Raw genomic sequence first — 15879 nt, 5'->3', positions numbered from 1 at the left:
CTGCAAAAGATAGGATTATAGGTGGGACAGGATGCCAAAGGACATTTATTTTCAGGGAAATCGATCTATTCTTTTTTCCCAGTCCTAAACTACAAAATTAAGACTCAAAGAAAGAGAGTTTTTTGTTTTTTTTTTTGTACCAAGAGGTGACTTGAAGAGCCAAAAGGAATTATCTATTTTTCTTTTTTTCAAAAAAAATTGAAGGGTAATATGTGAAGGACTAATATCCCTTTTGGTGGTTCTATCCTGCTGTTGCTTTATATGCTAGAGTCTTGCTAATGTCAGTTTGAAAGACAGCAAGTAAAATATTGATAGGAGGTGGTCCTCCATCTTGCAAGCTGTTTATGAAAGCAGCGTTTTGAGCTTCAGCATGGTTGGCAGAATTCTGAATAACTACGGTGGTTCACCAGTCAGAGTGGTACTTATGGTGGTCAGGTGAGAGATGGAGGATTAGCTGAAATCCAACCTGCAGTGGGCCCAGATAATCCACAGACACACGTATCATTATTTCCCCAGTTCCTGAACGTGTAAATGGGACAGACATATCTAGCAACTGTCAGAGTCTCCACATTAGTTCTCTAGCCAAAAGGGTGAGGCCCATTATAGGAAAGGCTAAGTAGAAGACACTGGAATTTTCTTTCCCTACCAAGCTAGTATACCAGAAGCAATTCCTGCGGGGGGATTGCTAAGTTGAGTGTTACCATCAAAGATGCAGTGTGGTGATCCCTATCACACCTCCATTTAACTCACCTGTTCAGCATGTACAGCAGTTGGATGAATCATGGGGAGTTTCTGCAGATTATCATAAACACAATTAGGTGGTGATTCCAATTCCAGGTGCTGTTTCAGAGGTAGCATCTTTCCCGAAGGAGGTCAGCACAGTGCCTGGCATTTGGTATGCAGAATGTTTTCTTTCCTTCATATTATTTTAGAAGGACAAACCAGAAGCAGTTTGCTTTCATCCGTCAGGGCCAGTAATACAACTTCACAATCTTGCTTAGGGCAGTACCAATTATCCTGCTCTCTGGTAACATGTAGTTTCCAAAATCTTAATTGACTTTATATTTCACGAAACATCACACTAGTCCACAAATTAGCCAGCTCGGATCTGATGAGCAGCGTGTACTTCCATATGACATATGTGACCTGGAGCATGGGCGATACGTCCCATATCAAACCAGGGGCCTGCCACCTCAGTGATGTTTCTGAGGTCTCAATGACCTCTAAGTAGAAAGACCAGTTGCTGCTCCCCCTTGCACCTATCACCAGAAAAGAACAAAAACATGGCTTTTTGCAGACCTCTTTTGTTTTAAAGGCAGTATTTTTCACAGTTGAGTGTGTTACTTAGGCTGATTTGCACAGTCTCCTATAAATCTGCTAGTTTTGCCTGGTGAGAAGAGTGAGTGAAGTCTCTGTCACATGCCCAGGCTGCAGTGTGAGCTGCTCCCTCACATGGGCTCATGATCTGGTGTTTCCCTGAGGTGTCTGTGGAACACAGGGACGTTGTATGGTGTTACTGGCAAGCACCAATAGGAGAGTCACAGGGAGAACCTTCAGGGTTAGGATGAAATCTGTTCCCACTTCTGGAAATATATATCCTTCTTAAGATAGACATCCTCACGGCCATTGATAGAGACTGAATGCCTAACTGTGGGACATTAAGCCTAAATGTCCCATCACCAATTGGTGCTATGTGACCCATAAGCCAAGGTTGGGTATGCACAGCAGTAATCCCTTATCAAGGGGGAATGGTGAATAAGAGCTGACTTGGACAGATCCAGCATAGATAAATACATTACCTGAGCAAGAGTTTTAGACTCCTCTAGCACCAGCTCCTTCAGCATTGCTGCCTTCCCTTCAGTCATGGCCATGCCCTCCTGTGGCGTCCTTTATCGCCCATTGATCTAGGGAAAAAAACCCAGCCTAGTTTACAGACAGGCCTGCATTATGTGCTGATGTCACCTGAACCTAGACAGCTGCCCCATTACAGGCCCCTCAGGGGCAAACCTGAACGACAATGGTGAAGAAAACAATCCCCCCAAGGGGCAGAACTTCAAGTGATGTGTCAGATTGTCCACTTTTATCTTTGCCATGACAGAGGGCCAGAAGTGGAGATCTACACGGATGCATGGGTGACTGATGCTGGTTTGACTTGACAGTCAGGGATTTGGAAGAGATGGGACTTAGAAGGTCAGTGAAAAGGAAGGCTGGGAGAGAGGAATATAGAATGAGCTTTAAGAATAGGCCCAGGCCGTGAAGATGCTGGTGAGGCATGTGAATGTTCACTCACAGGCATAGACTGCAGAGGGGGAGGCTCTTCATAATCAGGTATACAAAATGAGACACTCTGTAAACATCAGTCAGCCTCTGTCTCCAGCAACCCCACTTCTTGCTCAATGGGCCCATTGATAAAATGTTTACAGTAGCAGGGATGGAGCCTATGCAAAGCTCAACAACGTAGTCTTCCCCTTATGAAGGCTGACTTGTCTACTTTTGTCAATGGCAGAGACCAACGCTGCACCCGTTACACGCCAACTTTCCCCAGGAGGACCATTGAGTCAGTCACCTGGTGAAAGATTGATTACATGAAACCTTTTCCACCACAGAGGGGATGGATATATAGAATATAGAATTTTATATATGAAATATAGAATTTATATATAACATATTAAAATATACATATATATTTTATATACATATAAAATATACATATATATTTTATATACATATAAAATATACACATATATCTCACTTGGAGAAGTGGCACATAACAAATGCTACAGAATGTTAGCAATGATTGAAACTATATTAACATATATCATCTATGTTATATATTAATTATGATTATATAAATTGTATTACATTGAATGATTATATCATATATAATTATATATAGTGAATGATTATAATATCATATATATTGTTAATTATAATATATCATTGTTATATATTAATACAGTTACAATAACTGCTAACATTCTATAGAACCCATTATATGCCAGACACTGCTCAAAGTGATTTATATGTATTAATTAGTTTAATTCTCATAACAACCATTAGTGTACTAATAATTATCATTCTCATTTTATAGATGAAGAAACTAAAGCACGATTAGGTTAGTGAACCACCAAGGCCTACAACAAATAAGTGGCTGAACTGGGATTCAAGCCCAGAGAGTATTTGTCAGAATTTATGTCACCAGCTGTTTCACATACAGGAACATATGTATACATTTTTTTCAACACATGTGCAAACATGAATGAAGGCTATATGCTCAAGCATTTCTTACTGTGGGAGCACATTATTAATGATGTTTGTAGACTACTGCTCTAGGTGAAAAGCAAAGTCATTCTTTTTTTATCTGACATAGACTTGCAACCAGCTATTAGGTCCTACTAACTCATATGAATCTCCTGGCAATTGCAGAACCCCAGTGGCATTTGTTAGTTTCTTGTCATTTAACTTAATCATAAACTAGGCAAATTAAGTGATTATTTGTGAGAGCTTACTACTTCTCAGATTACCCTTGCTGGAACCAAAGTCTTTTCCTGTGACCTTCTTAAAGTTATTTTGAAACCTAAATTATGCCTTTGCGTCAAACATGCCTGCATCCCTTTGCAATTTGGCTTTCATTTCCTCAATTCTAATGAAAGGGGAGAGAAATCTGAATGCACTGGAAATATCTGAAAAGCTCCCTTCAGTTTGCTGAGTGGGTGGGTGAGAGGGGAAATGGGATTCCTGAATCAGGTTTTGAAAGAATATCCATGGTGCCTTTGTACTCTCCCCTGGATTCTCTGGCGTCCCAGGCTCTTTTCCAAAGCTGTTGCTGTGTGAACAGGGGGTCTGGGGTATGATTCAGGAGTGAATAAAGATTGTATTCAAAACTAGCTCTGGCCAAGGCCTAAAATGCATACCAACAGTCACATACCGAAATAGTCTTTTGTGGTCTCTTTTTGAAGTGTTATTTCCCCAGATAATACATGCACTTGAATTTCACATCATCCATGGCAATTCTTACGTGAATCACTTAAACAGCTTGCAGCAGCCATCTAACAGGGAACTTCTGATTAGGGACAAGAGGAGGGCTTTTCCTTCCCCTTCCAGGAAGATGCATTTAATCTCTTCATTTAGCTTGATTTCAGGTCTCTCTAATGCGGAGATATTTCCCTGGTGAAACATGTGTGAAGTACATGATTGAGACAGAATATTCACTTTGGTATTGAATTATGTCTCAGTCCCCTCCATCTGTGAAAAACAAATAACCACGATCCCTACCTCAGCCAGGCTTCTGTGGGTGAGAGGACGGTAAACACGCAGCCGCAGCCCCGTGCCTGGCGTGGGGTAAATGCTGTGTGATAAGCTAGTCCTTGTCATTGTTGCATCCCAGTATTCTAATTATGGATGACCATGTGGATTCTCCTTGCTATCCAAGTTTTAGTTTGCTGAAATTCCCAGTTTGGGCATCTAGCCAGTGGTGTTCCGTGTGTTTCTCGGAGGTTTAATGTGACATTAGGAAGAGGAGGTGTCTGGAAACCGAATCCTGCCAAGGAGGCACAGCTGTGGGTGACGTTCTGCATGAAGCTTCCGGACATTAGTGAAGAACACAGAAACTCACGGAGCCTGAGAAGCCCAGGGAGCCCAAGAAGAACAGTGGCAGAGGGGACAAGCCAAGCGTCTCTCAAAAGTCTCTCTGATGTTGAAGCAGGATAGGTATCAAGGAAGTGACCATGTTTTCGGGACACAGCAATTGTGGTGACCCTACAATCAACACAATAAGCCTCAGCACTCGCATTGTAATTGAGCTCACTGAAGGGAAGCGATCTTCAGTAGGGACGGCCCCCTCTGGAGAGCAGGTGCACTTTGATTTTACCTGTCCTCAAACAGACCCTTTGGTCATTATAATAGCAAAAAACACACCCCCAGTTGGAGATTTGACACTAATGAGGCCAGGCACAGTGGCTCATGCCTGTAATCCCAGCACTTTGGGTGGGCGGATCACCTGAGGTCAGGAGTTCAAGACCAGCCTGGCCAACATGGTGAACCCTCGTCTCTACTAAAAATACAAAACTAGCTGGACGTGGTGGTGCATGCCTGTAATCTCAGCTACTTGGGAGGCTGAGGTGGGAGAATTGCTTGAATTTGGGAGGCAGAGGTTGCAGTGAGCCGAGATCGTGCCATGACAGTCTAGCATGGGCAATTAGAGCAAAACTCCGTCTCAAAAAAAAAAAAAATGCTAATGAGACATGCGACGTATGAAAAGGTGTGCGCAGCTACTGTGTATGTGCACCCAGAAGACCACTCAGAACATGCTTCCTGGCAATGCCCTTTCCCACCCGCTTAGGAAGAATGAGGTAAGACTTCCGTAAAGGGAGTCTCCCTAGAGCCAGCCTCTGCTGTCTCATCCTCACAGGCAGCCAGCACTAAATCCTCACTCAAGACATCCTGTCTCTTCTGCATCTAACTTTCAGAATATTCTTTTTCTTTTGAACTAAATTACTCTATGCTACATCTCCTTTGCTGTGTGTCTCTTGTTTAAATTCTTTTAAACCAAGAAGATAAGAATCGAGGTATCACATCAGCTGTCAACAATGTCATTCAAAGGTCTCTTCACAAATGAGAAGAAATTCCGTACATAGGTTTTCAAAAACAAGAAAGATGATTGTCTTTTATTATTATTATTATTGTCCTTAGTGCTGTAGTCAAAGATAGAAAACTAGGGGCCTAGCCTCACGGGACTGGCCCATGTCCACTATGGACTTTAGAGTCTTCTGTGACATTCATTAATGTATCAAAACCTTCTTGAACTCTTATGACCCATGGAGACTGAAAAAATTGTCATCAAACCACAGGCAGTCACTGGGGTCTAATTTTAGAAACCATTTAAGGCTGTCCCTGCAGTTTAAAATGCAAGACACGTGACATCCCTTTCCATTCCTTTTTGTTTCTTTCCTCCTCCTCTCCAGTTTGATTCTGTCTTCATTTTTTTTTTAACCACAAAATCCAAACCACTGTATTCGTACTTTGGCCGAGGCATAATGAAAATGGTTTCCATTTCTTTCCCAAAGGTAAGACTTTAAAAGCATCAGCATGTAGGGCCAGTCGCGGTGGCTCACGCCTGTAATCCCAGCACTTTGGGAGGCCGAGGTGGGTGGATCATGAGGACAGGAGATCAAGACCATCCTGGCTAACACGGTGAAACTCCGTCTCTACTAAAAATACAAAAAAATTAGCTGGGGCATGGTGGTGGGCACCTGTAGTCCCAGCTACTTGGGAGGCTGAGGCAGGAGAATGGTGTGAACCCGGGAGGCCGAGCTTGCAATGAGCCGAGATCGCACCACTGCACTCTAGCCTGGGCAACAGAGTGAGACTCCGTCTCAATTAAAAAAAAAAAAAAAAAAAAAAAAAATTCAGCGTGTAGAAACTTCTTTGTTTCCAGATAGGCTGTCTCTGTTTCCTGACAGAGGTTAAATGAAGGAGTCAGGACCAGCTAGGAAGCTAGGAAGTCCAGAGCTGGGAGCCAGTTTCCCATGGAGAAACCCCCCACCCTAGTGCCCCCCTACCCTGAGAACCCTTCCCAGAAAAGCATCTCAAAGAAGTCCATCTCATCATCCAGGTGGAGCAGTGTTCGATTTCAGAGTCACCTGGCAGCAGCCTACATCTTCTGGAGCCTCCAAAGTATTTATATTGTGATTTATTTGCAAAGGTGTTAGATTATTATACAAAATATGATAGGTGTGTGTGCCTGTGTGTGTGTCTCTGTGTAACTGCGTTTGTCTCTGTGTGTAACCGTGTGTTTGTCTGTGTATGTTTGTCTGTGTGTCCTCCTGAACCATATTTTAAATTTTCTTTTTCAGCAGCGTTTTTAAGGTACAATTGGTATGCAAATAACTGCACATATTTAATGCGTAAAACTTGATGGGTTTGGACATATGCAAACACCTGTGATACCATCACCAAGCAGGTACCAGGCTTGCTTTCAGCCAGTTTCAGAGCCAATATCTTAGTTGTCCTTGAGAAAAATCTGCTTTCTACAATGTGGCCTAGTTTTCTTACCTAAATCATATGACCATCCTACTGCTATGGCTTAGAGATGGGCTAATTCTCTAGAGAATTTAGCTGAGCACCAAACACAGGACACAGATTTATTATAAGACTTGAAATGCTATGATGTGGCCCTGACTTTGTGAAAAAACAAAACGGCTTATGTTGTTAAAAACCTTGAATTTTTAAAGTGTGTTTTCCTGATTTAATAACTCAACAAATGCCCTCCACGTTTTATAGACATGGAGATGGGCGGAGGCGGATGGCTGCCATTTAGGACATTTGTGACTACGGCACAAACATGGAGCAAGAACGTGTAGAAGGGGATCTGGCAGCTGCAGGGCATGTGGGGAAGGGGCTGCATCCTGTCCCCACCCGTATTAGTCTGTTTTCACGCCTCTAATAAACACAGACCCAAGAGTGGGTAATGGTTGAAGAAAAGAGGTTCAGTTGACTCACAGTTCCACATGGCTAGAGAGACCTCAGGAGACTTACAATCATGATGGAAGGCAACTCTTCACAGGGCAGCAGGAGAGACAATGAGTACTGAATGAAGGGGGAACCCCCTTATAAAACCATCCAATCTCATGAGCATTCACTATCAGGAGAACAGCATGGGAGAAACTATCTGCCATGATTCAATTACCTCCACCTGGTCCTGCCTTTGACAGGTGGGGATTATTAAATTCAAGGTGAGATTTGGGTGGGGACACAGACCTATACCATATCACCCCCCACTCCCTAAGTGGCTCTTTCTCAAGGAGCTGCTCCTTATCAAGATATGGTGGGACACTCCCTAGATATAGCAAGATGCCCTCTACTCAGGAAAGTGTGTGCCACTCATTCTTCCACTGCTCACAAAAGCTGATCTGCAGGACATGCCACCATAATCTTCTTTCAGGTTCAGGTGGGTTACAGAACCTTTGCAAGCCATGTAGGGTGAAATATTGACTTTATTTTGTCTTGTAACAATAACATACATTGTAACAGTTTTTAAAAATTAAATTTTTGATGTACACTTAAAAGCAAAATAAACAAATTTGGCTTATTTCTCCTAAAAGTCAATGGCAAGAAAAGGTATGATGGACAGGACTGTGTCCCCCCACAATTTTAATGTTGAAGTCCTAACCTCTAATACTTCAGAATGTGACTGTATTTGGAGATAGGGTCTTCAGAGAGATTACTAAATTAAAATGTATTAATTAGGGTTGGTCCTAATCCAATAGGACCAGTGTCCTTATAAGAAGAGGAGATCAGGGCACAGACACACACAGAGAAAAGGCCATGTAAGGACACAAGAAGAAGATGGAAGACGGCAACTTTAAGCCAAAGAGAGGGGCCTCAGGAGAGACCAACCCTGATCTTGAAATGGTGAAAAATAAATTTATCTTGTTTTAGCTACATCTGTAGTATTTTGTTACAGATGCCTTGGATAACTGATGCAATTATCTGAGGGTTCTGGACATTCCTGTTAATTAAGCTTTTGCTATTCTCTGCTAGTATAATACAATTATGCCATTGTTACCAATTTGTCTCCAACTAATGCATAGGTATGAATGCAGATATCAAGATAAGATTCCATCCATCATCACACATTGATATACAGATCTGAGCACCACTCAAGTTCAAAGTACTGATTCCCTTGAATTTTCTTTGTGCCTAAAGAAATCTGAATCTTCCCTAGATATGCCAAAGGATGGCAGGTGTGATAGGAAGATAAAAGGGTGGTAAAAGGCAAATAGCAGCATCTTCTCACATTGTTGCTGCACCGTCCTCCACTGGCCTCCAATCCTAATCAGGACATGGCTCATACAGAGAAGGGTGTCCATCCCTGCTATGGGCAAGGAGAGGGATCTTGTGGGAACTGCTGTGTGCTGTGACAGCACAGCCACTGGAAATTGCCGAGAGTGCAGTTCCTATGGGTGCTGCATCCGTAGCTGAGACATGGCTGGGTCTGCTGGGCACTGAGCAGAACCTCTGTCCAACTAAGGATAGCACACACAACTGGAATGCTGGAGTAGCTAATTGTTCTCTGGATCTGAAGGCATTAGACTTAACCTGGGCTCCACGGCTCATCCCTTCTGGCCATACTAAACAGAGAAGCCATGCTACAACCCCAGGAGAGAGTGGTCTCCTATGGAGAACAAGGAAAATTATAGTTAATCTCTATATTCCCACAGCCTGGCATCATACTTGGCACAATATGGCGGGTAGTACATATCGCCATGACTAGAGCAAACTAGCCCCAACTCTGTAGCTAAGTCCTTTTATGATCCTGGATGAGTTGCTGAAGCTGCCTTTGCTTCGCTTTATAGCACAAGTCACACTGAGTTAAATGAGTGCTGCCTGTGTGAGTTTGGGTCCTCTGAGAAACTGCTGTTGAGACAAGATCAAGCACACAAGGATTTTCACAGTGGAAACTCCTGTGAGTGACCCTCAGGGAGCCATCAGACCTCAATGCAAATCTGATCACAGGTGAGGGAGAGAGGAAGGAAAGGGTGGTGCAAAGTGTCCAGGACCACTGTGCGAGGCCCTCGGGGAGTCCTTGGGCCGAGTCATCATTGGAGGAACCCCATGCCTCCCAGGAATGGTCCAGCCTTAGTAAACCTACCATAGTCAGTCACTGGGTTGGAGTAGCCTGTGGGACAGGGGTGTCCTTTGTATGATGCCACATGGAACTCAGATCAAGCAGCTCAAGTTCCGGGTCAGTTACACTCCCTGCAGCTGGAGGTCTGCCAGGTGCATTCTGATGGCCACCGCAATCCACCTCTTGCACTGAGCTGATTTACTTCTCTGTGCAGCTTTGAGAAACAGTTCCTCTGTTTCCTATGGGCTTTCCTTTCTGAGAAACTCAGAAGGAGATTAGTGGGAGGAACCACAGTTGCAGTGGATCTCAGGGCCACAGGACATTCATCGTTCCTGCCCCGGCCTCCTGAGTCTATGAATTATCCTCACCCTCAGATATCACCTCAGCACATCTTGTTGGCTTTATTTGTCTGGATTTTGTAATCCAAAGTTTCATTTTCAGGGTCCCTAATACCTCATAGTTATGTCCTTCCCAGTCCAGGATCACATCCCATGTCCATCCATTGTCACGATGGGACAAGGACATATGGGGAGGAACCAAAGGGTCACCTGGGTTCCTCTTCTGTTTCTCTCTGTCTGCATTTTGTAAACATAGTCCCACATACTTCTAATAGTTAGGGTCAGTTATTATCACTATGGTGACTTCCTGTCTGCTGGTCTCTGGGCACAAGGAGCCCCAAATGCCCTAGAGGCAGCCATCACTTGCAATTCACTGGGACCCTTGCTATGGCCGCTGGTAAGTCTGTGTTCCATTTGGGGACCAAGATCTACACCCTGGAGAGTCCAGAGAGGAGGGAATGGGAAGCCCCCAATCTCCAGTGGATCAATCTTGCTGGTCATTACAGTATTTTCGGCTTCCTGCCTTCCAGTGTTAAGCACCACCCCTGGGACACTATTACTTCAGGACCCCATCACCCCATCAGTGTCAAGGAGCCCAGCCCTGTGCCTGCCACTTCTACATTCATTCCTGGCCTGCCTGCAAAGGACAGCCACCAACAAATTTCCTGAGGAAGCTGTGCCCCTCTCATCATCACATCCCTGATGGGTTTGGGTGACACGGAGTCATCTGAGCCCGTTCTTGGAACACACTCTTCCAGTGAACCTTCTGGCTTTACATAGCCATGCATTTTGGCATGACCTCCTCCCTCAATCTCTTTGTTCCTTTCTCTACCAACTCCACAATAGCTGTGTCGTTTCTACTTCCCCAAGAGCTGGCCATCATTATCTCCAGACTTCTAAAAGCCACTCCAGCATCAATTTGCCCCATCTCCTGGGGTCCTTGTTAAATCCTGTGTCCTGATAAAGTACCCTCAAATCAATGAATTATTATTTATGCATATGTATATGCATATACATGTGGATATATATGCATATATATTATTTATGCACATACATATGCATAAATAATAATTCATTGATTTGAGGGATTATATATATTCTGGTCCTTTTGATCATCCATCATCAAATCCAATCCTAGGGGTATATGACTACTACATTTTGCAAACCTGTAAGAACAGAATCCATTTTTCTCTTATCAGGCCCAGAATGTCTCCAGCTAAGCTGTGCTAGTATTTGACCTGTCTGTTGTCTTGGCAGCTTGGAGAGGACTCAGGGAACTTGCTGAGTGAGACTCCCACTGACTCAAGTGAGAGGAGCTTCTGCAGCCCTCTCAGCATAGCAGGAGGGTTGGCACTTGATAGGGGGGTATGGGCCACCTCTGCAAGCCCAGCAGATCCTTGAGCAGTTGCAGGGTCAACATCACCAGTGTCCACCCAGATAGCCCTGCCCCAGGTTACTGGGCTCCAGATTTCTCCCACCAGAGCTCTAACCTTCCATAAGCAACCTGCCCTGCCTATGCCTCACAGCCTTAGAGACTCCTACAATCTCCAGCCTGCTGTTTACTTGTGCCTGTCCTTCTCTTGGTAAATGACCACAGAGGTTCTCTGGATTTTCACTGAGCTATTAACTTCTTGTTAATAGCCTCAGTCTCTTATTGTCCTTCTGCAAGTCAATACAACTTACCAGCATCCTGCCAATTCTTCTGTCTTACAGGCACTCCTCCACCCCATCCCCATATTTTTCAAATGCCTGCATCCCTGCACCTGCCACAGCAATTCTCTCCACCAGGATATTTTCCCAGTTCACCATCAATTACATGTTTAGAACTTGGTCTGCAATCTTGTGCCAAGGCAATCCATGTCCCATCCACAAAACACGATGGCACTCTTTACCTGCTGTGAGTGGGGGGTGCCCCTCCCAAGTCCTATCTTACCTTCCTAGGCCACTCCTGGTACCACTTGCGTTAGTATGGATCCTCCAAGAAGCACATGCACAGATGTGCATAATATTGTAAATATTTTATTAGAGGAAACACCAATGACATAAAATTGGGAGGGAGCTAGAAGAAGCTGGGAGAGGCAACAACCTCAATGCAAGTCGGGACCCCAGGTGAGAAGAGGAAGAAAGGAAGAGGGAACACATCCCAGACCACAGTGCAGTTGATGGAAGGTTTGGCCAGACCATGAGGGAATCCTCACCGGAGACACCCATCAAAGCCCCACGTGTCCCAGGAATGGGCCTGCCTCTGTATCCCTGCATACTCAGTCATTGTCCAAAAGCAGCCTCCAGGAAGTGTGACCTCAAAAATGGATTTCAGGTTGCACCTGCTGGGGACTTTGATCTTAGATGGTCCGTGAGCAAGTTCCTATGCCTATGCCTGTCCCAGCACACACCTGCCATGCTCTAAGACACTCAAAATGCATTTACATTCAAAGTTATAAAACATTAGAATGACACTTCCATGTGCTTAGATAGTCAGACATTAGCAATGTAATTGTTTTAAAAAAGGCATTTTCTCATTTGTGTTTTCCTAATCAATAAAATATTTAAATTAAGTTATTATAGCCTGCATTTTTCATTCCAGCTCAATATGCTATTTTCATTTTGAAGGAGAAAAGCAGCTTGTACACATTCTTAATTGGCTAATTTGGTCCTTTTGCTAAAAAACATCGCTTGCCAATTATCTAAATTTATAATTTTCCTAAGATTGAATTACTCCATATCTCCAAATAACGAGGATGTTCCATTTGTTAGAGACATGTGCCTAAGTATATTCAGGAATTGTCATTTTACTGTCCTGCATAATCTATTTATCTAATATGTTAGATCATTTCCACCAGCATATAAGCATGCTCTAAAGTCTCCTAGGCTAAGGGAAAAAGTCCTTCTGACACCCACACTTCCTTCTAGCTACTGTCCCATTTCTGTGGTCTCCTTTGAGAGGGGAACCCTGAAACATCTGTCTCCTGCTCTTGGTTCCCACTCCTTTCCTTTTCATTTTCCCTTTAATTTGCCCCAGCCTGTCCACCATCCACCTGACACTGCTCTTGTCAGGGACATCATGTCTTCCATTGTCAAACTCAGGGGTTAATCTGGTCCTCATTTTATCCAACATCTGCATATCACAAAGCATCATGTGATCACTGTCTCTTCCTTGAAGCCCTTCGTTTGGCGCTGAGAGTACTATCTTTTTATTTGTATAAATGTAAGGGGCATAGGTGTAATTTTGTTACATGAATACATGGCATAATGGTGAAGCCTCAGCTTTTAGTATAGTCATCACCCAAGTAATGAACACTGTACCCATTAAGTAATATTTCATCATCCATCTCCCTCCCACCCTGCTCCTTCCGAGCCTCCAGTGTCTGTCATTCCACACGCTGTGTCCCTGTGTACACGCTATTTAGCCTTTTCTTTCTCCTTCTGGAGCTGCTGCTTCTGGTTCTCTCCAATCCAGATCTGCCCCTGTCATTCATGACTTGTTTACCCAACTGAGCACTCATCATCACCAGCATCTCTACTTGGTAATCTAGTGGGCATCTCTAATTTATGTATAAACCTCAACTGCTGATCCCCCCACCCCTCCCCTCCCAAAACAGAACAACTCATTCCTTATTTCATGTTCCTCTTGTTGGTAAATGACAACTCTATCCTTCTAGCTGTTCAGGACAAACACGCTAGAATCATTTTTTACTCCTTCCTTTCTCTTACAGCCTATGTCCAATGCAGCAGCAAATTCTGATTCTACATTATAAATATTATCCAAAGTCAGACAGCTTCTCCTCCATCACTGCTTCCTTCCCAGATTAAACCTTCATTCTCTCCTATTATCTCATATTGAAACCACCTCTTATATTCTCTCCCTGTTTCCTTTCTTGGTACCTCACAGCATCTTCTTTATAACACTGCAAATGAGCTTGTATAAACACAAGTCAGAACCACAGGTAGCTTCCCATCTGGCTGAGAGCAAAAGCCCAAGTTTTGTTTGTTTGTTTGTTTGTTTTGAGACAGAGTCTTGCTGTGTCATCCAGGCTGCAGTGCAATGGCACGATCTCAGCTCACTGCAACCTCTGCCTCCTGGGTTCAAGCACTTCTCCTACCTCAGCCTCCAGAGTAGCTGAGACTACAGGTGCCTACCACCATGCCCAGCTAATATTTGTATTTTTAATAAAGATGGGGTTTCACCATGTTGGTCAGGCTGGTCTTGATCTCCTAACCTCAGGCGATCCACCTGCCTCAGCCTCCCAAAGTGCTGGGATTACAGGTGTAAGCCACTGCACCCTACCTGCAAGTCTTTATTATGGTTTATCAGACTATATGTATTCTTCCCACACTGTGCCCTCTCTTCACTACCAACTGACTTCATTTCCTACCACTCTCCTTCTTTCTCATCATGATTCAGCCACCCTGGCCTCCTTGCCATTTCTCATACTGACAAATCACTTTCCTATCTGAGCCCCTCACACTTTCTTGTCCCTCTACCTACAACACTGTTCCCTGAGATACTCTCATTGCTCATCCCGATACTTCCATTAGGTTGTTGCTAAAATATCGTCTTATAAATGAGACTTTCCCCAATTGCCATATCTACAATATCAAATCCACTTACACCCTGGCACTGCCTAGCACTTTACCAGACTTAATTTCTCAGTACTATTTACACCACCACCTCTATGATATTTATAGAGTCTGTCTCCCCATACTGCAATGTTATGTCCATTCTGAGAGTTTTTATGTTAGGTTAATGCTGCTGTTTCCAGCACCTTGGAGAGCGCTTGGCAGAGAGTTGGTGCTTATTCCATAATCATTGACTTGAACTGAATAAAAGAATGAGTTAGAAAATAGTGCTTTCTATTTGCTTAATTTTAACTGAAGGAATGTTGAGACATTGCAAAAAAATAAAAGAGAAAGACAGGCAAATGTACACGTAAGAAAGTAAGACAGTTATCTATGTACTGAAGGGCAGAGCAACTAAATATATGGGAAAGTCACCTGAAAACAAATTCTACTAGAATAAAAAAATTCCAAAAATTCTTCATCCATGACATACTTATAAAAGTATGCATCAAATACCACCAATTCCAGTACAAAAAAGTCTTTTGCTCAGTCTCTTAAAAACTAAACTGGTTTCTTTATCTTCTTACAAGGTATGAAGCACTTAACAGAAGTGATACTTTAAAAAGCAATGAATAAAGCAAACATTTAAGCTGCAGAATATCTATTCCTAAGCAGCTAGGGTTAGCAGGTTTAGTAAATAAAAATACAAGACACTCAGTTATTACTGAATTTCATAAAACAGCCAATTATATTTTAGTATAAGTATGGCCCATGCAAGATTTGGGACATATTTATACAAAATACAATACATGTTGTTTATGTGAAATTTGAATTAAAATGAGTGTACTGTATGATCTGGGAGCTATCTAAGCAGACAATGCCATCGAGTGGCATAAAGGCTGAGGAGAGCCCCCAACTCTGCTTGCCTTCCTGCCCTTCATTCTCCCAGCTGTCACTCTCCTTGTGGACAGACCATTTGAATCTCTCTCCAACTTGCTGGAAAGAAGAACTCACAGGTAATTTTCCTTTTAGCATAGGTTCTATGCACTTATATACACTGAAGGATGAGGATATACTACTGACCTGGTGGGATGTGAATCTTAATAAAGGAAATCATTCAAAATTAACAGTATTTAAAAATATTCCTTTATTAATTCATTTAAAATGATAATCATATCTTTCTATGTTAATACAAATAAATTGTGTTATTTAAAAATTATATTTTTCAGCCGGGTGCAGTGGCTCATGCCTGTAATTCCAGCACTTTGGGAGGCTGAGGAGGGAATATCATCTAAGGTCAGGAGTTCGAGACCAGCCTGGCCAATATAGTGAAACCCTGTCTCTACTAAAAATACA

At 43.1% G+C, this 15879-nt stretch overlaps 1 protein-coding gene across 1 annotated transcript in view; it reads right to left on the bottom strand.

Moving 5' to 3' along the window:
* ACTR3B (actin related protein 3B) overlaps positions 1-15879 on the bottom strand; it is a 1022733-nt gene that overhangs the window by 86007 nt on the left and 920847 nt on the right. The window lies entirely within an intron of this gene.

The sequence above is a fragment of the Symphalangus syndactylus genome, chromosome 6 (assembly GCF_028878055.3).
Source record: "Symphalangus syndactylus isolate Jambi chromosome 6, NHGRI_mSymSyn1-v2.1_pri, whole genome shotgun sequence".
Taxonomy (NCBI): domain Eukaryota; kingdom Metazoa; phylum Chordata; class Mammalia; order Primates; family Hylobatidae; genus Symphalangus; species Symphalangus syndactylus.
This window is presented reverse-complemented; position numbering and strand designations above follow the sequence as displayed.